This window comes from Nematolebias whitei, chromosome 12 (genome assembly GCF_014905685.2).
Source record: "Nematolebias whitei isolate Nwh7 chromosome 12, NemWhi1, whole genome shotgun sequence".
Classification (NCBI taxonomy): domain Eukaryota; kingdom Metazoa; phylum Chordata; class Actinopteri; order Cyprinodontiformes; family Rivulidae; genus Nematolebias; species Nematolebias whitei.
This window is the reverse complement of record NC_056509.1, coordinates 31,454,231-31,473,790: the sequence shown is the minus strand read 5'-3', so window position 1 is coordinate 31,473,790 and position 19,560 is coordinate 31,454,231. Positions and strand designations below refer to the sequence as shown.

General features: G+C 40.1%; 1 protein-coding gene across 1 annotated transcript in view; it reads right to left on the bottom strand.

The window, feature by feature from the left end:
- The window catches only part of eya4 (EYA transcriptional coactivator and phosphatase 4), a gene marked incomplete in the record, with an annotated part of 51,175 nt that extends 40,944 nt beyond the window's left edge, over positions 1–10,231 (bottom strand). Inside the window, 1 exon segment of the mRNA XM_037685838.1 lies at positions 10,179–10,231.
- Positions 10,232–19,560: the final 9,329 nt, after the last annotated feature.

Below are 19,560 nucleotides of genomic sequence, written 5' to 3'. Positions count from 1 at the left end.
CGCGGCCCCCCGCGCCGGCCTACCACCCGCCGCCCACCACCCCCCCCCCCCCCCCCCCCCCCCGCACTGCCTTAGCCTTCATGACTGCTGATTGCATGATTGCTAACTGTGGTCAAAGTGCTCAATATAACTTTCCCTTGTTCACCTGTGACCCGACTATCCTGAGCTTGCACGCCTTTCTGAACCCGTTAGGAGTTGAAAGGTCCTGGTGGGGTCATGTTAGGTCAAAGTGGAGACTGTTAAACATGTCACTGAAGAAACTGAACTCAGCCTTGACTTTGTGGCCTAAGAGAGACACTTGGCCATGTCAATCACTGCGCGCTGGGGGCAATTCACTTGAAAAGCGAAGCAAAAAGGAACAAAATAAATAAAAGCTTCAGTTCGAGTGCAGCATGCCCGCCTCTCACACACAGGCTGGTTTTATTTGAGTCTTTGTGCGAGGGTCTGTGGAGCGAGACGGCGGCGCAGTGGTTCTCTATTAAAATTCCTCTCTCTTATTTGGGACAGGAACTAATTAGAACAGTAAATGCAGGGCGGAGCGAGGGCCAATGTGTACCAGCTGCCCCATAATCACTGTGTCAACACACCGTCAAGGTGTACGGCACACACAGGGTGCCAAACACACACACACTCAGCCAAATTCGCCCAGGCAGCATATATTGGAGGTATTACCAAATTGTTGCAATCATAGGCACATTTAGAGAAAGTACTTGACTGAGGAGACGCTAAAGGTTCTGGACGTGAGGACATTTGTGTGTCGAGGACACAAATGTGGCGTTATGGTTCTGATTAAAGATCCTGCCGAGAGTGAATAAGAAGCAGCACTTAGCTGTTTAGGACAGGGTTCAAAGGTCAGCTGGTCTCCTTGTATGGATCACTTTACACACAGGCGCATGCACGCACACATGCACACACAAGCCACTTTCATGTCATGTTTCATGCTTTACTGAAATTTAACAAGGCTGTCAGTCACGGCATCATCGGCATGGCCGTGAGAAACAGCAATCCACATGTAGCGTGCACACACACTTGGACGCACAATAATACACAAACATAGCTGCGCATCTGGCTCATACAATATATGATGACACAAGCGCACACGCTTTGATCGCTACAAGTTTTTACGATTCTGCTCTCCCTCTTTGCCAGAGTTTTTCATCTGCCTCAATATTCCAACTCACATCTTGTTCTTAAAAAAAAATGAAGAAAAACTCACTTGTTTCATCGTTTTTTTAATTTTATTAAATTTTTACGTTTTGAGTGTAGCTCAAAATAATCCAGGATTTATTGATGACATGAGAAATTTAGTTTATCAAATTATTTTCACAAACAGTATTGTTTGGGCCTCAAGTTAAAAACGCTCCTTTTTGCAAAAACATTCGCTCTAGTTTTTATTGTTTCTGTATTTTGTAGAACCACTGGCCAGATATATTTATATAATTGTACATACCTCTGTATGGATGCGTATATAAATCCAAAGTTACCTTTTTATGTCTGTTTTTTCTACTTTATCATTGGAAAACGGTTGACAATCAAGACCAAATAAATGTTATAATACAAAACGAGTAGCAAAAAATAAATATAAGTAAAGCCACATAATGGTGCAAAATTTAAATGTTCCCATTTGTGCGACGTGGAATGAATTTTCTGTAACAATGAGACAAAGCACCCTGCCTGAGTGAACTTTTAGGTGGCCACAGTGTCTGAATAAACCATTTGTGTCACCTGAGCCGCATAAATAGATGACCTTTGACCTGGTCGACCAGGTGACCAGTCTGGAACACTACCTGCCCGGCACAAGGACTCCCTGAAGGGATGGATACATCTACCTCGAGTAATTAGCACTAATTGAGGGAACAATATGCAGTTAAGTTTGACCAAAAGTTGAAATTATAACATTAGAATTAATTTTACTCAATAAATTTGTCAGATTATCATCCCATTGTTTCTTTTGGCTCGCTCAGCCTAAAACTTGGCACAAAAAATAAATAGGTTTAAACTGTTGTCTGGATTTATTTTTTCTGTGAAAAGAAAAGTGGAAACAAAAAAAGGAAAAGATAACCAAGCTGTATTTCTTGGAATAATTCAATCCAACAGGACATCCAGTACCAAGCGCTTGGTTGACCCACAGTTAAGTACATGCTCAATGAAGAATATGAAGAAAACTTAAAAATAATTTAACGCTTGATCCTGATGATTAATATATCTTTTTTTTGCTGCATTTACATTTTCTTAAATAATATTGTTTTAAGTTTTTTGTAGACAAATTGGGACATTTTAATTTTCTGAGTAGGGAAACAAAAACATTCATTTCATTTTTAGCTTTATAAATAAAATATTTGCAAATAATTTGAATAAGAAATGACGAAAACTGATTAAAAACATGCCAAGCTACAAAAAGAATCCGTGCTATACCATTTAATGTGTAATTTAAAGTAAAAAAAATATTTAAATGTGACGGTAATCTTTAAATCCAAAACTAAAAATCGTAAAGAAAACAACTTTTCTCCCATTTAAAAACATTTTCAATTCCAGTACGATGGAGAATATTAGAGCTGCGTGACGTCCCGAGCAGCGTGAAACATTCCCTCAGATCCGTTCTCACCTCAGAGTGTAATCAGGTCCGTTTGCAGCTTTAGACTTCCACAAAAGCACAACGGAGCGCCGACCCACCAGCTGCCCCTCAGACGCAGGCAGAAACACACAAACTCCTCGAACGCCTCGCTCCTCCGGCTACCTACACTCCAGGTGTTTCTTATTCAAAAGAAATAGTTTCTACCGTTTCCTCCTCCTCCTCCTCGCTGACCTTCCTTCTGCCACTTCTGCTCAAGCCTGAGGAGGCAAGAAAAAGGAGACCTTGGATGTAAACTGGTCCGTTTCTGAGGTCAATCCTCGCACAGCTGCTGTCTTCCCCGACCTCAGTAATGGGGGAACATTTCGCTCGTCTTGTTTCCCTCCTCCTCTCCCTCCACCCCCTTTTCCCCCTCTCCTCCTCCTCCTTTTTTCCTCAGCTGTCACTCATTACAGACTTACTCAAGCTTGCCTTAAAGTAAAAAAAAAAAACCTCTTAAATGTCAAAGTATCTACATTTCTACCTTCTTGCCAACAAAAAGATTTAACACAAACCTACAACTAGATTGTGTACAAAAACTGCGTGAGTGAGGGGTAACGCGCAGTAAAAAGTACAAGCTAGATCATAAACTTCACACCTTGCAGTTGACCCCCTCCCCTTCTCTGCACATGCTTACACACCCTCCCCCGTGTCACCCACACTGATCAGGGGCTCACACCTGAGCACACTTTCAATCTGCGTTAATTGGAAGCATACGGCAGCGCGCGTGTCTCGTGTGAGGTGCAGCTCCGCTGGAGGGACGGCTGGAAGTACAGCACAAACACCAAACCTTCCCAGCTGCCCCAGTCTGAAGATGGCACTCTTTCACTTTGGTCACCAAGGTGTTGTGAAGAGGAGTAAAGTGCCGAAACACAGTCCTGAACCACAGCAGGAGGAGTTTTTGACTCCTTTCCATAAAAATAACACCATTCTGATCAACTATTCAAACTGCAAGTCTGCTTGAATTGTCTCACAGCTGGATTATGTTATAGGATTTATGGAAAATGATTAAAGATTTTTTTTTTTTTTAAACATCCATGAGTCTCCTGGATGTAATGATGGCGAGGAGTTCAGTACTTTGTGAAACACTGAAAGGAAACAGTTCCGTTTCTGTGTTCTTAGTATTATAAGGCCTGATACCAGCCTCAAATATGCATACTCGTAAAAACACTGCAATACTTTGGACTAATACCACTTTTATGCTCAGTTACATCATTTACTCTTCCACTTCACAAGTAACTGAATGCAAAAAACAAAACAAAAAAAAACAGATATTTTCAGATAAACGCAGACAACATTAAAGCAGCACACTGTGTTCTTAAGAAAAGAAATGCGTTTCTAACGTCACTGCATAATGTTCAGGAGATAAATCATTAAATACTTGGAACTGATACTCTGTCTCAGCAAGTACCCATGGGAGAGTGGTGGCGCAGAGGCTAGAAAAGGCGAGCCTGTGATCAGAAGGTCGCCAATTCAAACCCCCGGACTGACAACATCAAAATGTGGGTGAGAAACATGAAGCACCCACACCTGCCTCCACCCTTGAAGCCCTTGAGCAAGGCTCTCAACCACCACCAACTGCTCCCCTGGGCACCCTAGGTGGCAGCTCCCTGCTCCACACAGAGGGCTGTGGTAGCTCGGTGGTTGTGTCAGGAAGGACATCCAGCGTAAAAACTAGGGATGGGGCCGATCCGATCCAGTATCAATATCGGCCTCCGATACCAGCAAAATTTATGTATCGGATTTTCCGATCCACCTGTCGATATTTCCGATCCATGATGCATGTCTGTGGTTGCGCTGCATGTTGGCTTCAAACTATGGAATGGATTTCCTGAACGGCGGCGTGTCTCATGAACCCAGAGTAATAAGACCCGCCTCACATTCAGGAAATCCAGTTCATAGTTTGCAGCCAGCTACAACAGGAGGACTGAGTTAGCAGCACTGTGGCTAACAGCTAACAAACTTTTCATCTAAACATGTTCGCTGTGTGGAAGTATTTTACACTAAACACCACAAAACAAGACAGCAATGTGCAATGTCTGCAGAGCCATAGCGCCACATTAAACCACGGTAAAGTTAGTTTTACGATGGACATTCGAGCTCCGTGGCTTCAGCGGGACGCTGCTCTTTGCTCAACCCAAAACAAGCGACTCGACACCGGGCAGCTCCAATCTGCCCCGCAGTCTGCCCGTCTCTGAGGAGGGACAGACTGAGCGCAGCTGCCCCAAATCAGGCTGCTTGCTTCGGATTGAACAAGAAGAAGACATCGCTGAAACCACGGAGCTCAAGTTGAGAGAAGTTGCTAAACTTCATAATTAATGACCAACCACTATCAGTTGTAGAAAACGAAGGATTTTGCAGCTTGATACTTGCAGTCAAGATATAGTTTAACCTCCAGGAGATTTTTATCAGTACAACAGTAGACAATCATAAAAAAAACATGATTTGAAAATTATATATATTAAAAACATAAACAGATACATTATAAAGTGATGTAATACTAAAAACAGGAACACGTCTGTTGGTTTATGCCATGAACTTTGCAGATGTTTGAAGCCATTTAACATTTTATTTAATTTAATTCATTTATTCATTCATTTAAATGAAACAAAAAAAAATTATCAAAAAGAAAATATTGAATGAAAAGAGTGCAGAAAGAATAAACAATTCTTATATCTGCCCCTTATAAAATATAAAACAACTTTAAACAATCACTAAATTAATCACTTTAATATCCACTTCAAAGCTAGGAATAAAAAGAAACATGTTTTGTGTTAGTAGAATTTAATTCTAACTTTAAAACTTATCCAACATTAATAAAACTTATCTCAAGTTGCCTTTTTGGACATGCATGCATATATTTGTACAAACTGTACTTGAGAGGAGATTATTACAGCCTCATGTAAAATCAATGATGATCATGATATCGAAACTGGATCGGTATCGGCCGATATTCAGATTTAGGTATTGGGATCGGATCGGATGTAAAAAAAGCGGATCGGTGCATCCCTAGTAAAAACAATTGCCAAATCCTTCAATTCAATTCAATTCAGTTTATTTATAAAGCGCCAAATCACAACAAAGTTGTCTCAGGGCACTTTACAGGAACATTCACATATAGAGCAGCTTTGTGCGCGTTAGTTCACTGGGTCTACCCCTGAGGAAGGGAGCCGCTGAAAAAAAACAAAAAATCAGCAAATACCCAAACTGAAGTACTTGTACTTGTACACGGTGTGAAAAACTAATATCGGGACACACTTGGTTTTTTCTTTTACTCCGTGAATGCTGCGTTCATGTTCTGTTGCTGTTGGTACTTCTTGTGACAGCAGGAGAAGAGTGTGTGAGAAGACGTTCAAAGTAAAATTCAGGAGATACAGGACAATGTCGCAGCCTTTAGACTTTACGCGGGGGGGGGGGGGGGGGGTTACAATGGGACACAAAAAAATGAAGGAAACTTTTCCATTTCCTCAACAAAGTACCTAAATAACATACCTTCATTACAATTTTCATATGCATTTATCTATTTATCAGACTATTTCAGTCTCTCTCTCTTACACACACACACAAACACTAATGTTATTGCAGTCACCATCAAGGCATGAACCCCATCTTTACATCCACAACACGACTCACAAACTGGAAATACTTTCAGCAAAGTCAAACATACAGACTCTGAGGAAAACATACTGGAAATATTCAACAACGTTCAGTCAGGTCATCTGCAGTTTCTTTTTTTTGTTGTTGGTGAGAGATGTTTCGCCCTCCATCCGAAGGGCTTCATCAATCTGAGAAGTCACAAACAAACAGTTTTCCCCACTAAGTAGTACACTCCTATAGTGGACCAACCAGTTTGCTGGTGATAAGATGGTTTCTGGGGGCTGTCCTCTCCCCCGTCGACTCCTCCCAAGCTGCCACAGCCAAAGTGGTTCAAGACAACACTGTAGGATTAGGTTATCAGCCAAATAAGTTTTAACATATCGACCAAAAATCCAATATTGTGCATCCCTATTTTTCCCTCATGTTGTTCAGCTCTCACCTCATCCTCAGTGTCTCTCCCCAGGTGTTGCCATTTCTCCCTCGTTAGTTTCCCTTTACAGCTCGTCCTTTGTCTCATTTGTGTCCGTGCTTTGCGCTTTCAGTCATTTCATGGTTTTTCCCTTCAAGTCTTGCACAGTTTTTAATTTTCCATGTTTGTCCCTTTTGAATTTTTCAGAGCACTTTTTGCTAGTTAGTTTTTTTTTTTTGCTGCCTCGTCAACCTTTAGTTTTCTTTTAGGAAATATATATATTTTTTTCTTTTGAGTTCTCGTGAGTTTTGGTTCTGCATTTGGGTTCCGTTTTCCTCCTCCAGCTTGGTAATAATCATGTTTTGGAAGCATTTAATCAAAATGTGTGCATTTTATAATTTTTTTAAGCCAAATTTAATCTGCCTGTTTGAGGTGTTGCATATCTTCCTGCACATTTTAAAACTTGTTCTCTTCAATCATGCACATCATTCAGACATGTGTTGTATAAAGCTTCTTCAAACTCAAAATATAAAATTCTAAAAATAGTTCTGAATAGTGTAGACCAGATTTAAGTCAAATGAGAGAATTTTAATTCAAGATATAAAACAGTATGCGATAAAAATGGATTATCAAAACGTATTTTAACTGAATAAAGATAGGACTTTTTATTAGTTATCACACTCACGCCTTGTTTTAAGGTGAGTGAAAAAGTTAGGTCTGTTGAACCTTCAACAGCAAGTACGCTAGCTTTAAAAATACAGTAGTTCCTCGTTACGTCGCGGTTCAACTTTCGCGGTTTTTCGAAGATTGACAACTTTTATATTACTCATGTGACTGAAACAGTACGGGATACAAAGTTAACAAAAAAATACTTCGGACAGGCGCCGTCATTTTGTAGTTTTCTTTCAATAAGCCTACACTGTAATGCCAGACAAAAAAGAACTACACTACCCAGAAGCCAACAGTGCTTCCGGCCGCTGCTTTCTGCCGAAATGGAGATAAAGTTTTGCAACACAAAGTCACAAGTAACGATCCATCTATTAAGCTCACAGAACTGGCAGGAAAATCGCAAAATAATCCTGAAGCTCAATTATCCATGCGCACATCAACCTGGACGGGGTGGTGGGCTTCACAGCTGCAGGGTAGGTCTGCAGAACCGGAACCGAGCCCAACCAGAACTGAGCTGCTGTTCTGCAGAGCTGGTGAGCAAGAGTTTGTGGTACTGTACAATACATATATGTATGTTGTTAAAATTACATAGGTTTAAGAGTTTAGAACGTTGCGAGAGCGTGAGAAGGGTTTATAAAGCCTTAAAATATATAAATACTAAAATAAATATTGCATTTCTACTTTGCGGTTTTTCATCCGTCACGGTGGTGTGTGGAACGTAACCCCAGCGATAATCGAGGGACTACTGTATTTACACAAGGCAACAGAAATTAGTTAAGAAGGGGTACTAAATGTACACAGGCCAGGATCAAACTGGAACAGGACCACTGTGTTCAGCCGGGTCACCAACACACAGCCCAGCCCCACAGCATTAATCCTCAACCCCAATAAAACACCTTGACTGATAGACTGACTATAGACCTGCATGTATATATCAGGGCAAATGTCTGCTGAGTGCGTGTTATTAGTGGAGGCAGACATGCGAGTGAGTGTACGTGCGCTGGACGTTTGAGGGTTTATGTAGAGGACTAGCTGTCAGAACAGTAATCTGTTCTGACAGCTAGTGCTGCCGAAGCGCTTGACAACTCAAGCACTTTATTATTAGCCAGGCAAGACCCGTTTTGGAGGGGGTCGTCCAAAACCATCCCCAGTGAAATATTTTCACAGCAAGGGGAGAAGGGAAGAGAAGATTTGGTCTGTAAGTCTCCATGAAACATACAGGCCAAATCAAAAGCAGAAAACCCATCACTGGTGAAGCGTCTGAGCGGTGAACTGAACAATAGAAGAATACCAGTGTAAAAACAAGATTCAGCTTTGATTTCTGTTGACTTTAGGAGGGTTTAAAGAGTCGGACAGGAGGTGTCTCGCTCTAAAGCCTAGGCTTTGAAAAATAACTTTGGTCGTAAAGTGGAACAATAGAAGTTTATCTTTTACTTAGACAAGACTAACGGAAAAGAAACTCCATTCAATTGTTAGTTCTTTCATCAAGTTGAGGACTAACATTACTTTTCATTAACTTATAATGGTCTTTAGTTTCATTTCTGCTAATGTGTCCCTAAAAAAGTTTAAAAAAATTCTTGAAATACTGCTTGTTTGTGTCATTACTGAGAGTTAAATGAAGAGAACAGAACGCAACTTTGTTTTTTAACCTTGGACTTTTCTATCGTGGCCTGAAATTGGTTTTATGATAAATATGACACAATCTTAACAGATATTTACATTATTTTGTACAATAACATGCATGTTATAGGGACATTCCTGAAGTGACATAAATAATGAAAGTGAGCGCAGAAATTGTTGAAATTGTTACCCTAACCTAGCTCGCATTACTGTTAGCTACTAAGCTAGCTATTCTATCTAACAAGGTTAACAAGGATTCTTCTTCAAAGCACCTGACTAATCCTTGTTAGCTTTATCTACCTGGATTATTGAGCATAATCAGGACATATTGTTTTGATGTTTTAGATAAATTATGTAAGGGAATTGTTTTTATTGTGCACCTAAAAAGATGAATGTGTTTGTTTTACCCTTACAAGTATCAACCAGTAGTCTACGCAATACACAGGCATACGGAGTATACCCACTAGAAAAGCTTGAGAATTTCAGTACACCCACTTAAAAGTGCCCATTGATACATGACACATCATTAGGCACGTGTCATTGATAGGATAAACGGCAGTTAAACGCTTCCATAGAAATCTATCTGTTTGCAGAGCTTGTTTATACATTCGCTTATCAGCAAATTATTGTATAATTAATACTGTTGTAATTACTACTTAATACTTGAACATGTTTTGCTTTGATACTCTTTTATATTAATTCTTTAACATGTTTTTAATACAAAGCCAACTGTTGTACAAAGTTTGTTGTACATTTATTCAAAGCATCAGAGAAATTTGGAAATGTCCAATCTGAGTAAAAATCAAAATAAATTGACGATGACATTGTACTAACCAGTGTACTTTGGTTTCTAAGCACAGTATACTCACTATAAAAACGTAGACTACACCACTGGTATGACCCTCAATATATATATGAATAGGCATGTAATTTTTCAGCTGTGGCATGAAATACCTAAAATCGTCAATCAGTACCTGTTCAAGACTGCCCTGTGCTATGTTCATGACCAGAGTGATACCTGATGGTGTTTTAAACGTGTATCACTCACTAATCATTCCCAGATTTTATTTGTACTTATGTGTCAATCACAAAACAAACTTCTGCAGGGTGTGTATCATAAAGACACATCATCTTCCTCCATAATCCTAATTCTGTTCTTTTCTGCACAATTACCCCCTCCAACACCACCACCACCACACACGCACGCACGCACGCACGCACGCACGCACGCACACACGCACGCACACACACACACAAAGTTCACTCGTTTACCTGTCCCGTGCTCAAAGCACTCTGCTGTCCCCATTTGTGTGAGTAGTTATCAGTGTGGTAACTTTATCCCCTTCCTTTCATGTAAAATACATTGTGCTGAGCCTCCTCCCTCCAACCCCCTTCTTCCTCTATTCTGCCCACACACCCCTCCCATTCCATCAAGTTCCCCCACCCTGGGAGGTGTAAGTCTATCCGTCTCTTTACAACGCCAAAAATGCCTCCTTTTCAGGCATAGTAGGACGCTATAAAAGAAAAAAAGTCAGGGAGTGAAAGAAAAGAACAAGGTGAGTCTGTGGAGCAGGGAATAGAGGAGGAGGCATTCAGGTGAACTGGATAAAAGACATTGCTCTCTTTCTGTGCTTTTCCTTCCTTAAGGTAGTATCTTAATAGGCCGCGACTAGATGGCAAACAGCTTTCATGAGGAAGTCTCCTGAACGTCTCCAGAATGTCTTGCAACGTTCGCGGCTGTTCTCAGTTCTTTGCATGAGTCGCAGAAGAATACAGTCCTTCTGTCACCTGAGTTTTGAATTTATTCAAACAATTTACGCAACAAGATTTTTCTCACAATAAACTCAAAGTTGTTGTGGGCGTCTCCATCTCATCTCAAACCCAACTGAATTGTGTAGCAGGCGTCCTTCATACGGTCTCAGACGCACTAGAGCTGTATTTGGACCCCTACACAGAGATCTCCTCTGACATAAAATGGTTCTAAAAACATGCAGATGATAAACTAATTATTGATACACAGGTTCAGATCTGCCTGTTTTTATTTTTAAAGTACAGTATACTCTGTAGCACAGTGGTCCCCAAACTTTTTTGCACCACAAACCGGTTTAATGTCAGACAATATTTTCATGGGCCGGCCTTTAAGATGTGGCGAATAAATACAACCAAATAAAATGATCCAACTGGCATAAAAACTGGTATTTACACTCTGGTTGTAATAGTAAAGGTTAAACATACCTTCAACATAAGATACACCACAAAAACAAATAAAGTGCATGAAAAATACAACTCACCATAACGCTAAATTAGTGGGAGCCCTGAGCTTGTTTCTGCAACAAGACGGTCCCATCTAGGGGTAATGGGAGACAATGACACCTCCGAGCGCTGAATCATACGTCTTTGTCGCCACCATATTGAATGTGGCATACTAATGTTCTTTAGGGTCTGGTTATTATAGACGCAGATTAAATGTTAAATAGGAATATTTCTACATTTATTACCGCAGTAATAGTGTAATGCACACATTAGTACTTGTAAACATTCAAAAGAATAAACGTTTTTTAGTGCTAACCTAGAACCTAAACATTTAAGGAGTAATCATTTTTAATAATCACGTTAAAAGTTACAAATGTCTTTGGTGCCTGTTTGCTTTCCAAATATATTACAATATTAAAAAATAATATTATAATATAAGATAATATTAAAAGATGTGAAGCTCTCGACCTTGACCTCTCCAAGTAGCTTTAAACATCTGTCGAGTTTCTGGGAAAAAATAATGCAGACAAGTTCCTGTTTTTAAGTTTTCTACACCACCTTAAAATCTAGCTGTTTTTTCGCTATTTTTCCTTTTAATTATCCTTTTAATTACCATTTTATTTTCACTTGTAAAAAAATAAATACATTTGTACGCATCCTTTATTGTCTTTTGCCGTTGTTGTCATCACTCTTTGTTAAAGTAAAGGTCTCTCTTGTAAATGAGTCCCTGAGGCTCAATGGGATTAACCTGTTTAAGTAAAGGTTTAATGAATTAGTGTGTGTGAATGACAGGCATTAACTTAAAGCACTTTGTAGAATGGTGCTTTACGAAGTTCAGTCCATTTCCTTGTATTTGTTGACTGGCAGATCTGCCGCATTCAATATGGCAGACGCTCTTATGTACCGCTGTAGTGGGCCAGTCTGCTCAATGAGGCGTCTACATATATAAGTCTATGGAGGAAAGCATCTTGACCTGCGTCAAGAGTGAGTCATAGACAGATGTGGAGGAGAGTATCCAGTAATTTTCCAAAATAGAACATTGTTCAGAATCAGATACTAAATAAAATGGAAATAATGTAAGTTATTTATTCTTTCTGTGTGGCCCGGTACCAATTGACCCATGGACCGGTACCAGTCCACGGCCCGAGGTTTGGGGACCACAGCTCTAGCAAATATCCATCTGTGTGAGCGGCTGCTAAGGTGGGTAGAAAACAATTCAAGGTTTCCTGATGTATACCCAATAATCCAGAGAGAAAAAGCAAACAAGGTTAATTAAGTGAGGTCCTCTAGATGGATTCTTCTTGTTGAAATGTTTCGTCTTTTATTCAAGGTTGGTACGATGTGGGCAAAGGTGGACAATTATATTAAGTGCAAGGCTTTGAACACAATACACAAACAGTACAGTTATTTTTCACACAGCCTTGCACACAAAAATAGTCTGTCATTTTACAAATTATTTAAAAAAAAAATTTTATTTACTGGAATTTATCTGAATGTTTTCACAGTTTTTCTTTAATAATAAATCAGTTTGTGTTTGTTGACATGTTAAGCTGCAGACTTTTTGCTGATTAATCTCACAGATTATTTTTATTTCATGAAACAGCAGTAAATCCACATGTGTGAAGTCCAGAGGAGGAGGACTCATCCTACTCACTGCACTGGTAGTCTTCATACTTTCTGTTTAAACTGGCTCCTTATTGTCTCACAGAGTGACGGGATCCCAGATACAGTTTAATGCAGCTTTACTCTACGGACACAAATGAAAAGTCATTGATGGATGTGTGTGTGTGTGTGGGGGGGGGGGGGGGGGGGGCGCACTGGTTCTGCGCTGTTGATTGTGCATTTGGCCTCAATTGCCCCTCCTCAGTAAATCTGATGAAGGTGATTAAAAAAGCAACTGGGGGAAACCTAAACCATTATGGCCAACCATGCATACACACATACACACCTTCTGTCACTTCAGCATGTGACAGAGATGCTCTTAATACTTGTAATTTAATATAAATTTAAGACGCAAACAGTATTTATGTTAACCACTGAAACGATTCAACATGACCAATCAAAATCAGAACGGTTGACACAAAACCTGAAACAAATGCCAAACTCATCCTGGAAAAGTTGTCCGAGGTACAAGAACGAGGTAGAAGCAGGATCAATAAGTCATTCATTTGACTTCTTATTGTAACAACCACTACAATCACACCCTGCAAGTCATTTGGAAAGAAGAAAAACGACAGTTCAAAGTTTTGAGAAACTTTGTAATGTTTTCAACCTGAAACACATTTTCATTACTACTGCTGCCATGAATTTGCCTGAGTGTGTGTTTATCTGCCACAAGTATCTCATGTACCACAGGATGGACTTTACTGACACTTTAAAAAAACTAATCACTGAATGTGCATCTAGGCCTGTCACGATAAACAAATCAATTAATCGAATGATAAATGAAAAATTATCAACCTCATTTTCATTTACCGGCTTTATCGTTTCTTCATGTCTCTCTCTTTCTATTGAAGAAACGGCTCAACTCCGGTGCCCTTCACTGACCCATCCCTTTCTCTTTTCTCTTTAAAATCTGTTTTAACAATCCAAAATCGCGTTTTTGGATTGTTAAAAGCAGCTAAGCTACGAGCAAAGCTAACATGCCGACCTCGGGAATAAACTTCCGTCTTGTCGAAGGTCCAAAATTCACGATTTAAACCCGTGCCTTCGTGTAAAAAGTCGTTTTTCTCTGCAAAACGAAGCTGAGAACTTGTTTACTGATTTTTTATTAAAAGCTTTGTGTGAAAAATGCTATGCTAAAGAGCTCAAACCACTGAGCATCCACCATGTCACCTTGTCAGCCCATGTCACGTCAAGGGTCCTCTCTCCCATTTTTCTTAAAGAGACACACTGTTCAACTATCCATCCTTTGGTTCAAACAGTCTTATACTGCCATCAGTTGGTCAAAAAAGGTACTACACTCCAAACAAATCAACATTTCTTCTAAAATTTGACAATTAATTATTGTTAAATTTCAAACAATATTATCGTGAATTTATAATCGATTAACTTTTGGAGCCAACCTGATCCAAGATGGCTGACCACCCCACCCCCACTGTGAGCGCTTATCAGAGATGTACCAGCTGAAACCAACATCTTATCAGGACTATGGATCTATCTGGAAGTGTTTCATGGACAAAATCTCACCGACTTGTCGTCAAATGCATATGCGTCTATAAATGTGCTTGCTGGTAGATTTTTTTGATGTCTTAAACATGTGAAGAGATCTTTTTTTAAATACCCACTATCCTCATGTTTTTTCCCCTTTTCTTATCTAAAGAATAAGGGCCGTGCTCCTAGGAGCTGCAGTTTACTCTGCCCAACTTTCAGACGACTCATGGAATACAATCTCGCTGGACTTCACTGTGCAATGACAATAAAGCTTGTTCTGATTCTTCTGATTCTGACTCACCTGTAATGGCCCAAACTTGCCTGACAAAGAGTGACCCATGCAATTACAGTTGCATAAATTCAATAATCTGAACAAAACACAATACATGAAATTGAGTTAAAAATATAAGGTAAATCCATGAAACAAACCTGTATAACTAAACATGCATGGCGTTTTAGCTAAAATCCACCGGCACTGCAAAAAAACTCTTTTACACATTTCTGTTTTTGTCCAAATTGTTCAATTTTGTTTATGGAGGTAAAATTACATTTTAGATTTGTTCTTTAAAATGTATAAATAGAGGTTATGATTGATGACCAGGTGATCTGTGATCAATCTCTCCCTCATTGTCTGCCAGGTTCCTGCTACCCTGAACAAGAACAAGAGGGTAAAGTAAAAAGATTTGGTGGTAGTACCCTGGGTCAAAAACAAGATCTTGTATTGTATGCCTTACGCGTTTTCATGATTTAAAAATTGTGCATTTTTAACCCCCCAAATAAATTACCATTTGAGACTTTTTGTTGAATACTTCCACTGATATGTATAAACTTAGGCCTGTCACAATAAACAATAAATCAATTAATCGCATAATAAATGAAAATTATCAACGTCATTTTCATTTATCGGCTTTATTGTTTCTTCGTCTCTCTCTTTCTACTGAAGATACTGGAGGACAAAAGGCTCAACTCCAGTGCTCTTCACTGACCTCTCCCTTTGTCTTTTCTCTTTAAAATCTGTTTTAACGATCCAAAATCACACTTTTGGATCGTTAAACGCAGCTAAGCTGAGACGCTAAGCTATGAGCTAAGCTAACAGGCTGGCCTTGGGGGAAAAAACTTTTGTCTTGTCGAAGCTCCAAAATTCATGGATGAAACCCGTGCCTTTGTCTAAAAAGTTGCTTTTCTCTGCAAAAAGAAGCGGAGAACTTGTTTTTTTCTATTAAAAGCTTTGTGTGACAAATGCCATGCTAAAGATCCAGATGCATGCTCAATTCAAAATTCTGAAATCAGCTTCTGAAATCTGCATTTAACTACATCCAGACTGATTTGTTTCACCTCAAACTTGTCCTAAATGCCGAAAAAACCAAAGGGATGCTTTTTTCAAATAGGAAGTTGGTCCCAGCAGTTCTTCCTCCGATTTTATCCTCAAATGGTGTCCCCATTGAGTTTGTTGATTCCTATAAATATTTGGGTATCTTGGTCGACTCACATCTTTCTTTTAAGCTCCATGTGGAAAACTTGGTAAAGAAACTGAAAATTAAACTGGGTTTCTTTTTCAGAAACAGATCCTGTCTAACCCTGAATGCTAGAAAACGCCTTGTATCTGTGACTTTCCTTCCCTCAATTGATTTTGGTGATATTATTTACATGAACGCTCCTACAAGAACCCTGCAGATGTTGGATGCTGTCTATCATGGTGCACTAAGATTCATAACTGGCTGTGATTATCGTACCCACCACTGCACCCTGTATTCATTGGTTAACTGGACATCATTAACTTCACGCAGACTCTCTCACTGGTACATTTTCATCTTTAAATCACTTCTTGGTCTGCTGCCTTCATACATCTCCTCCTACATGTCTCTGCGTGAGTGCAGCTACGGAGTGCGCTCTCAGGACATTATTACCTGCAGTGTTCCCTCAGTGAGGACTGAACTAGGCAAAAGGGCCTTCTCCTACTCCGCTCCTGTTTCCTGGAATATCTTACAAAAAGATTTGAAGCTCTCGACCTTGACCTCTCTAAGTGGCTTTAAGAATCTGTTGGACTCCTGGCGGGGACCAATGCAGACATGTTCCTGTTTTTAGTTTTACACATTTGTCTCGGAATCTAGCAGTTTTTTGGTTTTGTTACCTTTTTCCTTTTAGCCATCCTATTTGTTAAAAAAAAAAAAAAAAAACTGTAGTATGAGTTTTTATAACTGCTTATTGTTGTTGCTGTTGTCCATTGTTGTCATCTTTCTTTGTTGAAATCAGGTCTCTCTTGTAAATGAGTCCTCGAGGCTCAATGGGATTTACCTGTATAAATAAAGGTTGATTGATGCTATGCTATGCTATAGCTAGCTATAATAATGCTAAAGAGCTCAAACCACACCGAGCGTCCGCCATTTTGAGAACCGAAAAACAGGAACGAGAAAGAGCCCACGTCAAGTCGAGACCTCCCTCCCATTTTTCCTTAAAGAGACACGCTGCTCGCTCCCTCACTATCTATCCTTTGGTTCAAACTATTTTATACTGCCATCCAGTGGTCAAAAATGGTACTACACACAAAAATTAACCAACATTTCTTATTAAATTTGACAATTAGTTATTATTGTCAAATTTCAAACAATATTATCATTTATTGCAATAATTTCTGAGACAATTGCCCAGCAGAATTTGTTATTGTGACAGGCCTATATAAACGATTGAGTACAAACGCGGTGAAGAACCTGAAGAAACACACCATTAGTGGGTAACCCTCTCAAATTAACCACAGCTTCCTCCACTCCCTGCAGTCTATCCTGTGACTACTAGTCTATGAAACAAACTCCTTAGGATGTATGGAAAGTCAGCAGGTGAGAAAGAGAAGACCCAAAATGAAGAAATAAAGTCTAATTTACACATAAAAACTGAAACTGATTCTCTGAATATTTGTTGGGTCACAGTTTGCAAGCTTCCGTGTGTACGTGTGCATCAGTGGCAGCAGCAGCCGCATCAATAATTAAAGCTAATCTCATTAGGCCTCGGATTCCTTTCAGACGCTTTTAATTAAATGATGAATGGGCTCCCAGCTGCCTGTTAAATAATGCTGTTCATGACATCACGAGCCAGTGAGAGGTACAACATAAGGTAGGTATCCTTTAAAAAAAGGATACAAGGGGGAACATTTAGGCAGAGAGAATGGTATGGTTTTACACACACCATCTGCTCTTACGTTTAATATGCAGCCCATGATCAGAAGCTACTGCTGCCCTTTGGAGGGGAACAGGAGTTTGCAAGCTGTTCTATCATACAAAGCTTTGAAAAACTTACCATCCTCTTTGCAAAATAACAATTTCTGATATTTGTGAAGAGGAAATAGAGGTGGACAATAAAGGAGGTTAAAAAGGGACAGTGAAACATTTGGGTGTGTTGATGGGAAATAAGAGAGCAACACCAAGACGAAAAGGTAAAAGAGAACGAGAGCAACAGGTAAACCAGAGGACAAGTAGAGTGCCAAAGCACCTCAGGCTCCAGACAGCATGGATACGGCTACAGGAACACCCATAATCCTTCTTGGTTCTCATTCCTCCCCCTGTTTACCCCTCCCATCACCACCTCCCCACCCTCGCTCTCGGGCTGGCTCTGTATCGGATTGCTGGATTCACAATAGTCCCTGAATCATCACTCTGCAGCCAGCGAGACCCGGTGAGAGGTGAAGAGGCAGGCTGGCTGGCCAGGAGAGAAACAACAGTCGGACAAAAAAGGAGTACGCTTCAGAAAGTAAAAACTGCTAGAGCCAGTCCAAGACGAACAAATGGGCTTCAGTTGGTGATTTAACCCAAGATACATGGTGTAAAGCTTACAGCGTACCATTTCACTACAATGAGTTGGGACACAATTTTCTGTGAAACACATCAGCAACATGCCAAGATAGATAAGCAGCAGAAAGTCAACTATGACGCATTTCTTAGCATCATATTGTGGCAAAAATTTAAATAAAATTGATGAGAGAAAACATGAAAAATCCAGGGTTTGTAAAATTCAAGAATCCCCACTTCTTGTGTGCTTTTCACTGCCTACAGTCTCTGTGCACTTAGATGCTGCTTGTCCTGAATGTGCGCTTCCTGTTCTCAAACTTTCAACTGGCAGTGGGTAGCATGGTGTCCATCCATGCGTTCGTCCATCCGTCCATGCATGCATCCATCCATCATCTTTCTTATCTTCCTCTTGTTCCGGTGTCAGGTTATTGCTGATAAGGGAGGCTCTGACATCCCTTTCCACAGCCACCTCTTCCAGCTCTTCTGGGAGGACCCCAAGGCCTGGAGCACCTCCCTAGGAAGATGTCCAGGGAGCATCCTTATCAGATGTCCGGACCACCTCAACAGGCTCCGCTCAATGTGGAGGAGCAGCAGCTCTACTCTGAGTCCCTCCTGGATAATTGAACTTCTCATCCTCTAAGGGAGAGTCCAGCCACTCTGAAAAAAAAAAACCCCAACTAATGTTGACCTTGTGTCTGCAATCTTATTCTTTCTTTCACTACCCAGAGTTCGTGACAATAGGTGAGGGTAGGAACGTACAGTAGACCGACCGGTAAACAGAAATCATGCTGTTTTACTGCATGGTGTCTGTTCAGCTCATTTGTGAAACACAATGTTTTTAAGAAGCTGGAAGAACGGGCGGGACGAGCACACAAGAGTGCAAGTTTGTTCCCACGGGCGCATCGTAAATGATAAAACACCAAAAGCCAAATTAAATATGAACAGATGCTTGTTTGACTTGTGGAGCTTCTGTACAACTTATTCTAATGATATTTGCCTCAAATTATGGTGTTTTTATTTCCTCTATGGTTCAGAATAAAGACTGCAGAAAGAGCACTGTACTTCAGTGGCTGAAAAAACTCACAGCAAATTGTGCTGACATCAACATTTACTCAGACGGCTGCGAGAACTATTGGCTTTAGAGAAGTACAGTAAGTGACTTTCATTGGGGGATATGTACTGTATATTCCACAATGTAGTGGCGATTTGCCCTAATTCAACCCAGCTTCACCATGTGGACAGAGATTATCTTTACGCTGTTTGTTTTAATCTCACCATTTCAAGTTGACAATGTTGACCAGTCCATGTTAGAACAGGCAAGTAAAGGTTGTGCTGATTGTTTTTCCAGTTTAGTCAGAAACTGAACCAACCCTGGTCCATAACTGAAACCACAGATGACTTGGGTCATCTATCAGAGCATGATGCTCTTACTTGATAAGAGTATTTAATCTTAAATTTCATTTTCTGCT